Here is a 12,278-nt window from a genome sequence, read left to right on the forward strand (position 1 = left end):
AAAGCTTTCAACAGTTTCTCATGTGATATTATTCTCTTTAGAGGCCAAGGGAAGGTTAAATTCTTTTGAGAAATAGTTTTTTACAAAATCCAGGAATAGATCCGATCTACATTAGTAGTTTCAATATTCGTAACAGAACAAAATGAAAACTCAGGGATAAGTTGCTGTAAATTTCTGAGCAGATGAAATTCAAATCCTTGTTTTTGCTCAGGTCAATCATCCTTTTTATATCTGAGTGCTCTAATCTAGATCTAACATCAGTTCAAAGTGCTTCATGTTAGCTTTAAAAAAGTAATGTTAACTCACAAAGTGAATAAAAATGATGCAATACATTCCGTTAATTTTCTGACGTGATTTTGTAACTCTGCGAGCCACCTGATGCACAGACCATTTGTCCCATCATATGGAATAAATACCATATCAAAGGTCCCTTTTCCCTCTACTCCGAGCTGCATTATAATGATCACGCCATGCCTGTTTGCCGGGCAATTGTAATTTGCTTTCTTTGCTTTTTTTTGCTTGGAATCAGGCTAATGATCTTAATGATAAAGATAAGATTACATTAGATGAGGAGTCATGCTGCTATGCTGACAGTGGTGTAGGTTTTACTCACAAATTAACGCTACTTAATGTTTTGAGCAGGAGGTAAAGCAAGCAGTGGCACAGATCAGACCCCCGTATTGAGTTCAAAGTGCCGAACAAAGATTTCCACTTGGAAATAAAATAGTTGGAGCTGGAGTAATCTAGGTGGCTGTCAGCATGGAATTAGAGAACAACATTTACCTGAACCGCTAAGGAGCCTCTAAAATATTGCTATGATGTGGTGCCTGTCTAGTGCTCGGTGTAAGTGTGCATCAGTTTTAGATGTTCTCCCAAACTCCTGTTCTCACCTTCAGGCAGGCTACCCCAGCCAGCGTCAGCAGGACCCTTGGGCTGAAAATCCAGCAGTAGAAAAGAGCTGGGAGGGCAGCTGGAAGGTATTTGCTGCTGGAGCCTCGGCACGTCCTCTCTCGAGCCGTGACAAGCTGGAGAGCCTCTTCCTTGCTCTCACAAACACTCCGCACAAAGCTAATCGAGGCAGCAGCCACCCGGCTAAGGGGGCTGAGAGCGGCTGAAATCCACCTGTTTGTTATGGCTTTGTTGTTGCTAGGTTCTCGGGTTTGGGCAAGAAAGGTAAGTAGGTCTATGTTAGTGGTTTTGTCCAAAAAATGCCAGACCCCCAGAATATCGGGTGTCTTTTATCTGAGTTTTTGCAAATCCAAATAAGAAAATCATTCCAAAAAAAGAAATCAGCAAGGAATTGAAAAAGATACCTAATGTGAATATGTAATTAAAATGCTATTTGTCCTCTCGAGGGGGACAGAGAATTGCTGTTTGAAATAATAAATGAGTGGTGCCAGCGGTGCAAAAGTTGAAAAGAGCTCTCTGAAATGACAGGCTGAATAGGAGCTGCAGAGGAATGCATTTAACCTTGTTTTCTGCTGCTCTTCCTCCCTTGGGTACTAATGAAGTACTAAACTTATGAGCACTGCCACTTCCCACCCTAGTTTATCCACGGCATCTTGTTCTGGTGCCCATTTCTCAACAAAAAAGCTTTCCTCAGGAAGATGAATGTGGGTGTGAGTGTGAACATCTGAACCAAGGTGCTTTGTACGCTGGAAAATGGCAATGAGGAATCCGAGCCCCGCAAAGCCGGCGAGCCCTTTGGCCCCCAACTCTGCCAACAGTTTGTTTGTACAAAGTTTCTCTGTACTGGGGACTGGTGGCAGAAAACATAAATTCTAAAGGCTAGTGGAAACCTGTGAAATGCCAGAGGTTAAAGCCAGAAACATTTATTAATATAGTGATGCTAGGTAAGGAAATTATTTTAAATGTTATTTCTGTACTAACAAAACCCGTAATAGAAAGCCACACTAGGAAAAGGTGGTTTTGCTAACCTGGCTTCTTTTTTTCCCTTCCCCTGAGAATTGCTAGCGCTGGCACTGGTGACCTGCCTGACCCAGGCAAGGCCTTCAGCGATGCTGGGCTTTTGCAACCCCTCTTGAGCAGGCAACTGGAAAGATGACCAGATTTGCAGTTTCTTATAAAAAAATACACGTATATAACAACTCTCCCCATCTAACAGCATCCCACCTGACAAGAAAAGGGGATTGTGATTAAAACTGCAAAAAACTGAAAGAGGTTTGGGCTGGTTTCTGTTCTCAGGAGGTTCAGCTTAGGGGTTGAAGGAAGGAGAAAGACGCCAGCCCGGCGGGGATGAAAGTTGGCCATGCCCAGGCACTGCTACTTCAGTAGTTTTCCAGCAGTCTTTACAAGGCTCAGTTCAGTGGTTTTTCTCTGTCTGTGATGGTGGAACAGGTTTTTTTGTGGTTTTGATTTTTAAAAAACCCCCAACTTATAAACAAAGACAGTGCGATGAAGCAGAAATCTCTACCCAGGCACACCCTCTTATTGGGGAGGGTAAATAAATGGCTTTTCTGTGTGTATTTTCAGCTCTCATTTCCCACATTCCAACTCCACCCATTGTACCAATCACCTCCAAAATCATCAGCAGGTCTCCTGGCACATGTATAAAACCGGGACAGGTCAGGACACCCCTCACATGGTGTGCTATACATCGCCAGGCGCTTAATTTTATTGAAGCAGAGGAGTGTTAACAGGTGTCAGAAGCCACGATGTCGGGTAAAAACTTCCAGGGACTGAAGGAACAGGCTGAAGGCGCAGCAAAAGATGCTGGTAAGAAAGATTAAATATCGTTGTATAGTTGTGGGGGGCTTAGCTGCTGCTTTCATTACAGAAACCACAATCTGTGGTTACACTACTAGCTTCGTCGGTGCTGGCAGGACACAGCTTTTCCCTTTCTTTCAATTCCTGGGGCCAAGCTTTGGCCATCGCCCAGAGAAGGCCCCAGGCTGGCCAAGGCTCTCGGCTCGGCATGGGCAACCACCTCCAGGCACCCACAGCTCCCTCAGCGGCTGCGGAGCGTTGTCCAACCCTTATCGCTCCCCAAACAGATCTTTAGACTTGGTGTTTTTAGAGCAGTGAAGCCTGCTTTGGTGGTAGTAACCTTTTGTACCTCGCATTTACATTGCTCAGGGCGGTCTTTTCTCATGCTCCGCAGAGGTTTTTAAACTGCTTTCCTTTTAAGAAGTTGGAGTTAACCTCTGATTAATGTTTGCTACTTGGCCTGACTATCAATGCCTTCTGGTAATAACTATATTGACTGCAATGGACTGTTTGTAATAAGTAGTACAAGTATGTTTCTGTTGTATTCTTCTCCAGCAGTGATCACCAGACTTTGCAGGGATTAAAAAAAAATCTGTGCACACATTTCTGTCATAGCTATGCCCATGTTGTAGGGCCAAGCTCTGTACTATTATTAGCACTGTGCATTGGAAAGTACAATAGCTTTTCCTATGTTTCAGTATGTGTATAGCTTATGCTAGCATTTTATAGTATATTCCTTACAGTGTTTGCGTGCAGCTCATTCCTAGCAGGGTATAATTTGTATCAGTCCTGGATTCTGATCCCGCAACCATTTTTTTGTATGGCTGAAACATGTGAGTAACCTCACTGACTTCCTTGGAGTTACAGTAAGTTTCCATACACCTGGGAACAAATGTATAGTAGGCCCAGAAACATGGCAGTACACCCTTCTGGAAAACAAACCAGTCCTTGCTACATCCTGAATATATTCAGGACATTAAGGGGTCACTTCTTCTAGCAAAAGCAACAGGATGGCTATCACTCTTTCATAAACTATCAGACACCTTGCAATTAGATGGCATCTCACTTTTTTAATGCTTTATATTCTGGAGTTGATCTGTTATGTTTCTAGCTTCTGCTCGTCTTCTTCCTCTGTTTATATCTCATTTGTAAAATCTCCCTTTTCCTATCCTGCTCCGTTTAATGCATTTGCTTCCATTTTGGAAAAGGCACTACTCCCAAACAGCCCTCACAGAAAGTGCGTGCTAGATGGCCAAGCGTTTCCAAGCAGAATAAGCTAGAAAAATCAATAAAAGCAAGTGTAGTATAAAATAAGCAACTTGCAGCTAAATGTCATCATTCCAACTCACTGCTAATCTTTGCCCCTTTATCTCCTTCTTATTTTATCTTCTTATCTGTCATCGATTTGCTCAGCTGACCATAGGTGCTAGGTGAACGCTAATCTCCTAGCAAGCTGCTCTGGCGCACGTGGTTCCCAGGGTGCGCACAAGCAAAGCACACAGCCTCAGCCCGCTCCGTACCAGCCTTATCTCTTGCCAGGGCCATAACCTTCTGCGGACACGCAGAAAAGCCGATCGACACAGGGAATTCCTGTAAGCAGAAATGTGAACAGCTGGAAATGAATGTTTTTGTCCTTAATTACAGCAAACACGTTGGGAGAGGCTACTCAGGATGCAGTCAACCAAATTACAGATGCAAGCCAGAAAGGTAGGAGAACTGGTGTGCAAATCAAGACACGATGGAGCAGCTCAACACAAGCCAGCAGCGGGCAGAGCTCATTCCCCCTCTGTCCCGCGGGCATTCTCGGCCTGAAAGTCCTTGGTTTCAGTGACAATTTTTGGCCTTTTACAGATCTCATGGGAAAGGCTTTTAGGATCTGTTGCTTAGTAGCTCCATACGTTTACTGGCAGAGGTACCACGATAGTTGACACCCCCCCAGCCACTGAGTCTCATGCACAGCATTCAGGGTTTGGCTTCCTTTATAGAAAACTCGTGGGAACAGCGCTGAGAAAACTTTGCTCTCCTTTCCTGAGGATTGAGTAACCCTGTGATAAATCTTGCTTCCCCAGCCCGGAGCGCAGGGGTCCGTCCAGGTCCAGCCCCCAGCGCCTGCTGAGGCAGCAGCTGGGGTCAAACATTAATGATCCCACGGCTGGAAAGGTGCCATCAGGAAAGCGTTGGTGTCTCATTTCTGAGGATTGGAACCAAGCTAAAAACTAAGCTCAGTTCTCACTTAATTTTAATAGTTTTCTAAGAACGAGGGGAGAATTAGCAACTTCAGGGTCCAAAATGTTTAATGAAAGCCAAAATGCATTGGCAATATCTCCTTAGAGCAGATAGCCGCTACAGCTCCATGATGTGACGAGAAGGAAGGGCTTGGGCACTTGTTGACGTTAGATAGGGAGGCAGCAAAATTGCCAAAATATAGCCAAGATCCCAGAGAAGAGAGAGGCGCTGTGCCCCTATTTGTGAGGGTCTCCTCTCTCCTGGTGAGACCCTTCTGTTTCCCATCCCGGCTGATGTCGGGTCCCACGCAGGAGTGACCCTGCGCCCGCGGCCCACGACCGAGCACAGCCCTCACCGGAGGTGCCTCAAATACGCTGAGGAGAAGGGAATAGAGGCGAAAGCATCCTTCACCTTCCCCATCACTTGATAAGATTGTCTTTCCCAAACACCCCAGCATTCACAGCACTTCTTAGGCCAAAGCACCCTCCTCCATCAGCCAGGCCACGCGTACACCAAAATCGATCTGTTCCAGCTTTGTCCCATCATTCATCGCATACTGCTTCAGCTCAGCACCCAAAACTTCTGAGTGACCGCTCCTATTTAGCAACACCTTACAGCCCAGCCTAAATACACCCTGCCAAACCCAACTATAACCAGCTGTGGAGAACCTTTCCTTTTTAAAGATATATCCCTGTATTTTTATAGCCTAATCATTTTCACACCTTCCCCTTCCATCATAAATATTAAACCGTGTTGCATTTTTCCAGCTTTTTGCTTATCTTTTTCCCTCTCTTGCAGCTATTGACAAGGCTTCCAAGACAGCGCAAGATGGGGTAGAAAAAGCAACCGGACAAGCTGCAGAAGCAATGTCCGGCCTTGGGAAAAAATGTGGATTTAAGAAATGATGCTAATTTAAGCAAACAGTGTTGCATGTAAAAATATCTCTTTGGTCTGCAATTCCCTACTCCTTTGTGTGGTAAAACGAAAGCTGATTGAGATCTGGATAATTTCTCTCTCTCCAAATACAAAATTTTAAGGCAGAAGGCCCCCCTCACCCTTCATATAGGAAAAATACATCTTTTAGCACATCTTGTAACATCTGTTCACAATCTTCAACATGGCTCACAAGGCTTCAGCAATGCTATTGCCCCGCTCTTACAACAGCGCAATGATTATTGCCACATTTGCTGGGTGTATTTACAAAACCAGTGAAACTGTTCCTACCCCAGGACACCAGAACATTCGTGTGATGAAACTGAGTTTCCTTCCAGTAATCAAAAGTTAAGATGGGGTTATATTTCATGTCAGTTGTTCGTTTGCTCCCATCTGCTGTATTTTCAGATAAAGATAAATAAAAGGTATTGTAAGATTTCCACCGCCCAGAAATACATCACCTTGTTATGTACTCCTGTTATTTTATTGGGTTTTCCGTAAAGGATCGCGCAATGTCTTGCAAATCTCTTTTGCTTTTTGATTCAAAGCCCAACGAGGTCGGTGACCACCCTCTGAGGGAGGTGAGCGCTGAATCATTTTGCAGCTTGGCAGACAGACATACGGAAACCAACGGCCCAGCGCCGCAGAGGAGCCCCGTGGTATCTGCGAGTGAATGGGAGTTGTGGTGACCGTGACCGTGACCATGACCATGACCACCCCCTCGTCCTTCCTCTTGTATGTCTGTCGCATTTCTTTTTACCATTACCCACAACACATCTCCTGTTAAATCTCCTGGGGACAAAAATGGGACACTATCCCAACGCACACTCGCAGTACTACCGCTAAAAATGACTGAGAGACGGCACCACCGCGTGCTCGGCGCGTCTCTTGCTGCAGTGTCGGCGCGGCGCTTCCAGGCAGCCCCGGACACGCTGCACAGCGGCTGCCCGCTCACAGGGACGGTGGTGCTCAGGGATGGAGCCGGTGCGAGAGAGGGAAGCGGGCAATCTTCTTGCCTAGGAGATAGAAATATTTATTTTAGATTGCTGCTTGCTGGGCAATCAGGGGCTGCTGCAGTCAGACAGGGTGCCCACTTAGTGCTGCCTCTGTCAACAGAAGGCACTAATACCCACTTATTCACAGTAAGTGCTCTTACCTTGGCCACTGGGTTTTTCTCATTGCTAGGCAATATTTCCTTTCTTTTCTTTCTTTTTTTTTTTTTTCCCCCCTCTGCTGGTTTGAAGCCGTACCAGCCTGATTTCAGTAAAAAGCTAATCCGGGCCTTACAAAAGAAAACCAAAGAATAACCAAAAGCATCTGGATTTGATGAAATAGGGCAATCCAGGCCAGCTTGAGCTACCGCTGCCTCGCACCTGGTGACCAAGAGCTGTGGCTGACCAGGGGTTTTTGGAAGCCGTGTGTGTGCCCATTTTAGCGAATGCAGTCCTAGGAGAGACTGACTCACCGCCGAACCCAAAGACCACTGCAATCTGCAGGAGGACTGCACAGGCTGAAAAGCCTTTGGAGGACCCTATAAGTAATAGACCATCTGTGAGTAAACATAGTCCAGGGCTTTGCACGGAGTGTCCCGATGCAATGTCCGCTGTCATTTAAAGTTTTAAAAGCCTAAATATTTACCCAAGTACAAGCTCACAGAAAAAGCATTAGACTATTGCACTCTCAGTTACTGGGCAACCTTCAATAGTACTTAATTATTTTGTACTTTCCATGGTTACCTCCCTGATGGTGAAATCTTCAGAAAATGAGCTCTTTAGGCTTGGCATTTCAGACGACGGTCCTGCGTTTGTGGGTGATGGTGGTCCATACAGCACTCTCTCCGTCACACTTTTTTTTTTTTTTCCCTGCAAACCATTTCTTAGTTCATATTACAAAAAAAAAAATTGAACAGTTGTGGGGTTTTTGCCGGTAAAACCTGTTACGCCCTTACATGACTGGCTCCATTCCTGCTGCTTTGTGCATGGGGAACACAGCCCTGACTGCTGGTGTGCGGTTTTTATGTTCCCTTATTCCAGTCACAGGCGACGTCTCCAGTGTAACCTCACCGGTTGTCATCGACTGTTGCTCTGGCCCAGTGTTGGCAGCAGCACTGGCAGGGTAGGGGCTGGACTGCCTGGCTGGCGGGGCTGCTGCAGGTCATCCACTGAGTCAAGAGAGGAGAAGCGCCTTTCTCCCTCTGGCCGTGGAGCACCAGGAGGCAGCTCCCCACGCCCAGCCCCTGGCACAGGGATGTGACACAGAGCCCTTGCGGCTTCAACGCAGATCCCAGGAGCCTGATCAGAGTATTTCACATCTCTTGTCCCGAGGGCAGATGCTGTTCCACAGGCACCCGTGAGTCTGAGTCACTTGCTGGCAAGTATTTCTAGGTCTAAATTTCAGCGCTTTCCTCCACAAATAAGGTCACAGTGCTCTTTGGCCTTAGAGTGCTTGGGGCTGTCCCTCCCTCGTGCATCGGCACAGGGGGCTGTGTCTCAACCCAGGACTGTGCCTTCCCATCCCACCTAAAGACTCCAGATGTTGTGTAAAAGCGAAACAGACATCCTTAATGCTCCTACCAGCTCATGTGGCATCAACCCTAGAGGCACGTGAAGATATCCAACACCTGAGTTCTCAAATTTCCTAAAATTTGATTCTGGGTGTGCCCGCAGCTGCCTGAGCCGTGAAATGCTGAGCAAAGGGGATTCATGTCCTGGCCTGGCCGGGCTGCCCGGCGCGAGCACCACCTGCCCCGTGCCCCACTCCAACACCCCGGAGACATTCCTGGGGCAGCTGGGGGGACAAGGAGCCACCCCATCTCCCCTTTGCAGCTCAGCAGGGCAGGGGCTCAGGGGGCACAGGTTTTACCAGACTGCTCGAAATCTACCTTCATTTCCTTCCTTTGCCCAAGAAAACGTGAATCCTCATCTCAGGTGAATGCTTTGATTAATGGTTTGTGGGTTATCGAGAATCCAGGCTTTCTGAAACCTGTCTTCGCGGCCATAGTTTCCCGTCATGTGGCAAAATGCAGAGGTGATTTTTTTTTTTTTCTTTGTAAATCCCTGCCACCTCTCCCCTACCCCGGTGCCCTTTACCAAGTTCCCGTAAAATTTCCAGCCCCGGCCGTGGCGGGGGGGGCCCAGCCCACATCCCTGCCCAGCACCGGGCTCCAGACCTGGCCGGGCTCCGCACCCCCTGTGCCATCGGGACCAACAGCCTCCAAAAAGATTTGCATGAGCCATTTTCACTTTGCTCATAAGCCTTGCCTTAATAGATGCTTCTCCTGCATTGTGTCAGCCCCTCAGCCGCTGCCGGTATCGCGGCGGTACACATACATGCACCCCCCCACACACAAGTGATGCTTTTTTTAGTTTCCCCTTTGCCTTCAGATAGGAAATTACCAGGAATTTCATGCAAACAATCCTGTTTTAGAAGTAGCTACTTCTTCCCATTTAGTAACAGTTCCCATATGTATTTTTTTATTCCTTTCTTCGCAACTCCCAGACCTAGCCCTGGCAACCGGCAGCGCCCTTTGAGCATTTCTATCCCTTGTGGTTAATTTTAAAAGCTGAGAGAGCAAAGCCCATGTAAAAGCTGGACAGCAGAGAGCTTTCTTACTGCTATTCTGTTGGCCTTGGCATGAGCAGCCCCCGAGGGTCTGCCACAGCGTCAACTCACCCTGCCTCAGTTTCCCCCCAGGTTCCGCTCTCACGCCTTGTGGCTTTAGCTGCCGTTTCGTTTCCCATGTCTAACTTCGGCAGCATTTATGAAATGCAGCCTCCTTTGTCCTTTAGGACTAACCCTCTGCCTTTGTATTTCCTTTCCCAGGGCACCCTTTTTGCAGTTAATCAGGTTCTTGCTTCCCCCTGTGGCACACCCCGTGTCCCTGACCCCAGACCCCACAGGGTCCTCTTGGCCCTCCGTGGGCTGGGGAGCAGCTGCAGGGGGCTTTCCCGGCACAGCCGCGGCTCGGGGACCTGGGGCTGAGTGATGGGACACGGGCAGGACAGGGGTGGCTGCTGCAGGAGGCCAGCGGGTGCCGGCAAGGAGCTGCAGCCGAGGTGGTGCCAGGGCTCGTGGGGCATGAGTGCAGGAACAGCTCGCTGCTTCGTGAGGATACCATGGAGAAACCGCTCACCATGAGATGGGGCAGCACATCTGCAGAAAGAAACTCGCCTTCCTAAACGTGACACCAAGAGACATAAAGTTGAATAAGCTGTTGCTGCGGTGGGTGCTGTTGCTGCGGTGGGTGCTATTCTCCATATACCACCGATACGTGCTGGGGGTGAAGCTGCCGTGTTGGCTGCATGCTTTGACTGCGTTATGCCGTTACGCCATGACCTGAAAAAATGTCAGGTGACCCCCCCAGCCGCTCTCCTTCCCAAAAAGCAGCAGCAGCAAACGGCAGCAATAGGAGAGGTGACTCGGGGAGCCTCGGCAGGCCGGGCCACTCTCTGCACCGTTCCCCTCATACTCCCAAGCAACCACGATTGCCGGATTAACAATGTTGGAGGGTATATCCCAGCCACCCCCTGGAGTCTCTGGTTATGAACGGATCTATTGTCTGTGATGTTGTCCAGCTTCTTTTTGGAGCTGCCAGCACTGTCTGCTCCCAGAGCCTGTGGCGGCAGTGTGTTCACTGGGGTTTGCTGCCCGCGGGACAAAGGCAACCTTCCTTTCATGTTTTTTAAATTCATCTCCTACCAATTGCACAGATTGCTCCTTTCCTTGAAACCTTGCAAGGTTTGGCAAATAAGGGCCCTGCTGCAGGCAGGGCTGGGCTGGGCTGGGGTGGAGGGCCCCTTCCCTGAAACCTGCCTGCACCTGGGCCGGGGCTGCCCAGCTGTGCCAGGGCAGGGGCTGGGGAGGCTATAAAGGGGCTGCGGGAGAGGGCCTGGGGGAAGGTCCTGGCTGCAGACATGGTGGGCAGGTAGGAGTGGGGTGTGCGAGGCAGCTGTGCGCTTTGGGGGGGGGGGGGAGGAGGGAAGTCGGTGGCACATCATGTCGGTGGCGCGGTTGCTGTGATTTCTGCCCCCCCGGGTGCTGTGGCTGCGTGGCGGTGGGATGCAACCCCGTGGGAGAGGCTGGCATAGCCACCGGTGGTCGGTGCTGGCAGGTGGTGGTGTTCAGCCAGGCTGGGGTGAGAGTCCCGCAGCCTGTGCTTGTGCCGAAGGACGACGGGTTTTCTCTCTGCTCTCAAGCTCTGTGCGTTTGCCCGTGCTGGCTGGTGGCTGAGCTTAGGACGTGTACGTGCTTGCGCCTTGGCAGCTTTAATCCGTGTTTTCAGCAAGCTGCCCTGGCATCGCTCAGTCTGAGTGGCAGTCCTGGGCTTTGGCTGCGTGATCAGCTGCGTGCCGGGGGGGAGCAAGTCGGTGCACGGAGACGAGCCCTGCGGAGGCGGGGGGAGCAGAGGCCCCGCTCTCGTTATCCCCGGTGCGCTAACAAGTAAAGTTCACCGGGATGTGTCACTGTGCTGGGGGCGGCTGAGGGAGGAGAAGCAGCGGCAGAGGGGCAGCTCGTGTTATGGAAGGCCACAGTGCTATGCACCTGCACCGCCTGTGCTTGTCTGAAGTTAGTAAATGCAGTTACTGAGACACGTGCTGCTGCGATGATGGATGGCAAAAGCTATGGCACTGAATGCCAGCTAACGTCAGTTCAAACGTGTAAGTGATGAAAATCCTGGTGCCTGCAGAGACCTACACCTCTTCACTGGTCTTCTACGGTTTTAGTCTATATGTAGTAACAGAAAATAGGTCCTTTTTATCTTTGAAAACTGTGGTGTGTTTTAATGCAGTATGTTTTTACTCCTGCGAGGCAAACATCACCTTCACCTGTTTGTAGGGAGCGTTGGCAATGGCACGTACTCTCTCTCGTGTTACAATTCAGTATGTACCTGCAGTGCGTCGGTGTCATATAATTTGGTTTGTTTCTGTAATTTTATTTCTATACCCACGTTCATTGGGAAGTCAAAGCGTCAGTGCTGGTGCTGTACCAATCTTCCCTCGTGGAAGTTGATCATGAGCAAGTGATGGTGTGGCTTTTGAAAAAAAGAGTTGTATTTGCAGTACCAGAGTGTGGGAGAGAAGGAACCGTCCTTCACTTTGCAATTAGGATAGGATGAAGAGGGGTATTTCTAGCGTCTCTCTACAATGCAAACAGTCACCTCGCCAAATACACAAGCCTATTGCTGACTCTGAGTCTCGCTGTCTTCACACATCCCTCCCTGGCAGTAACCGGAGCAGCAGCCAAGCAGGACTAGGAAATTGCTGTTTCCTGCAAGCAAGGCCAGCCGCGGGTGACTGAGGATGTTACAGGGAACAATGGGTGCATTTTACCGCTCGGCTGCCATGCAACAAATTTCCATGGGTCAAATGCTGCTCCGAGTTATCTGAAATATT

The 12,278-nt window shown here is 48.9% G+C and overlaps 1 long non-coding RNA gene across 1 annotated transcript; it reads left to right on the forward strand.

Moving 5' to 3' along the window:
• Window positions 1-2,543: 2,543 nt before the first annotated feature.
• On the forward strand, window positions 2,544-6,341 carry LOC143160326 (uncharacterized). Its single transcript, XR_012995360.1, has 3 exons — window positions 2,544-2,736; window positions 4,372-4,434; window positions 5,752-6,341. It is a non-coding gene; the product is annotated as an uncharacterized LOC143160326 (long non-coding RNA).
• Window positions 6,342-12,278: the final 5,937 nt, after the last annotated feature.

The sequence above is a fragment of the Aptenodytes patagonicus genome, chromosome 5 (genome assembly GCF_965638725.1).
Source record: "Aptenodytes patagonicus chromosome 5, bAptPat1.pri.cur, whole genome shotgun sequence".
Classification (NCBI taxonomy): domain Eukaryota; kingdom Metazoa; phylum Chordata; class Aves; order Sphenisciformes; family Spheniscidae; genus Aptenodytes; species Aptenodytes patagonicus.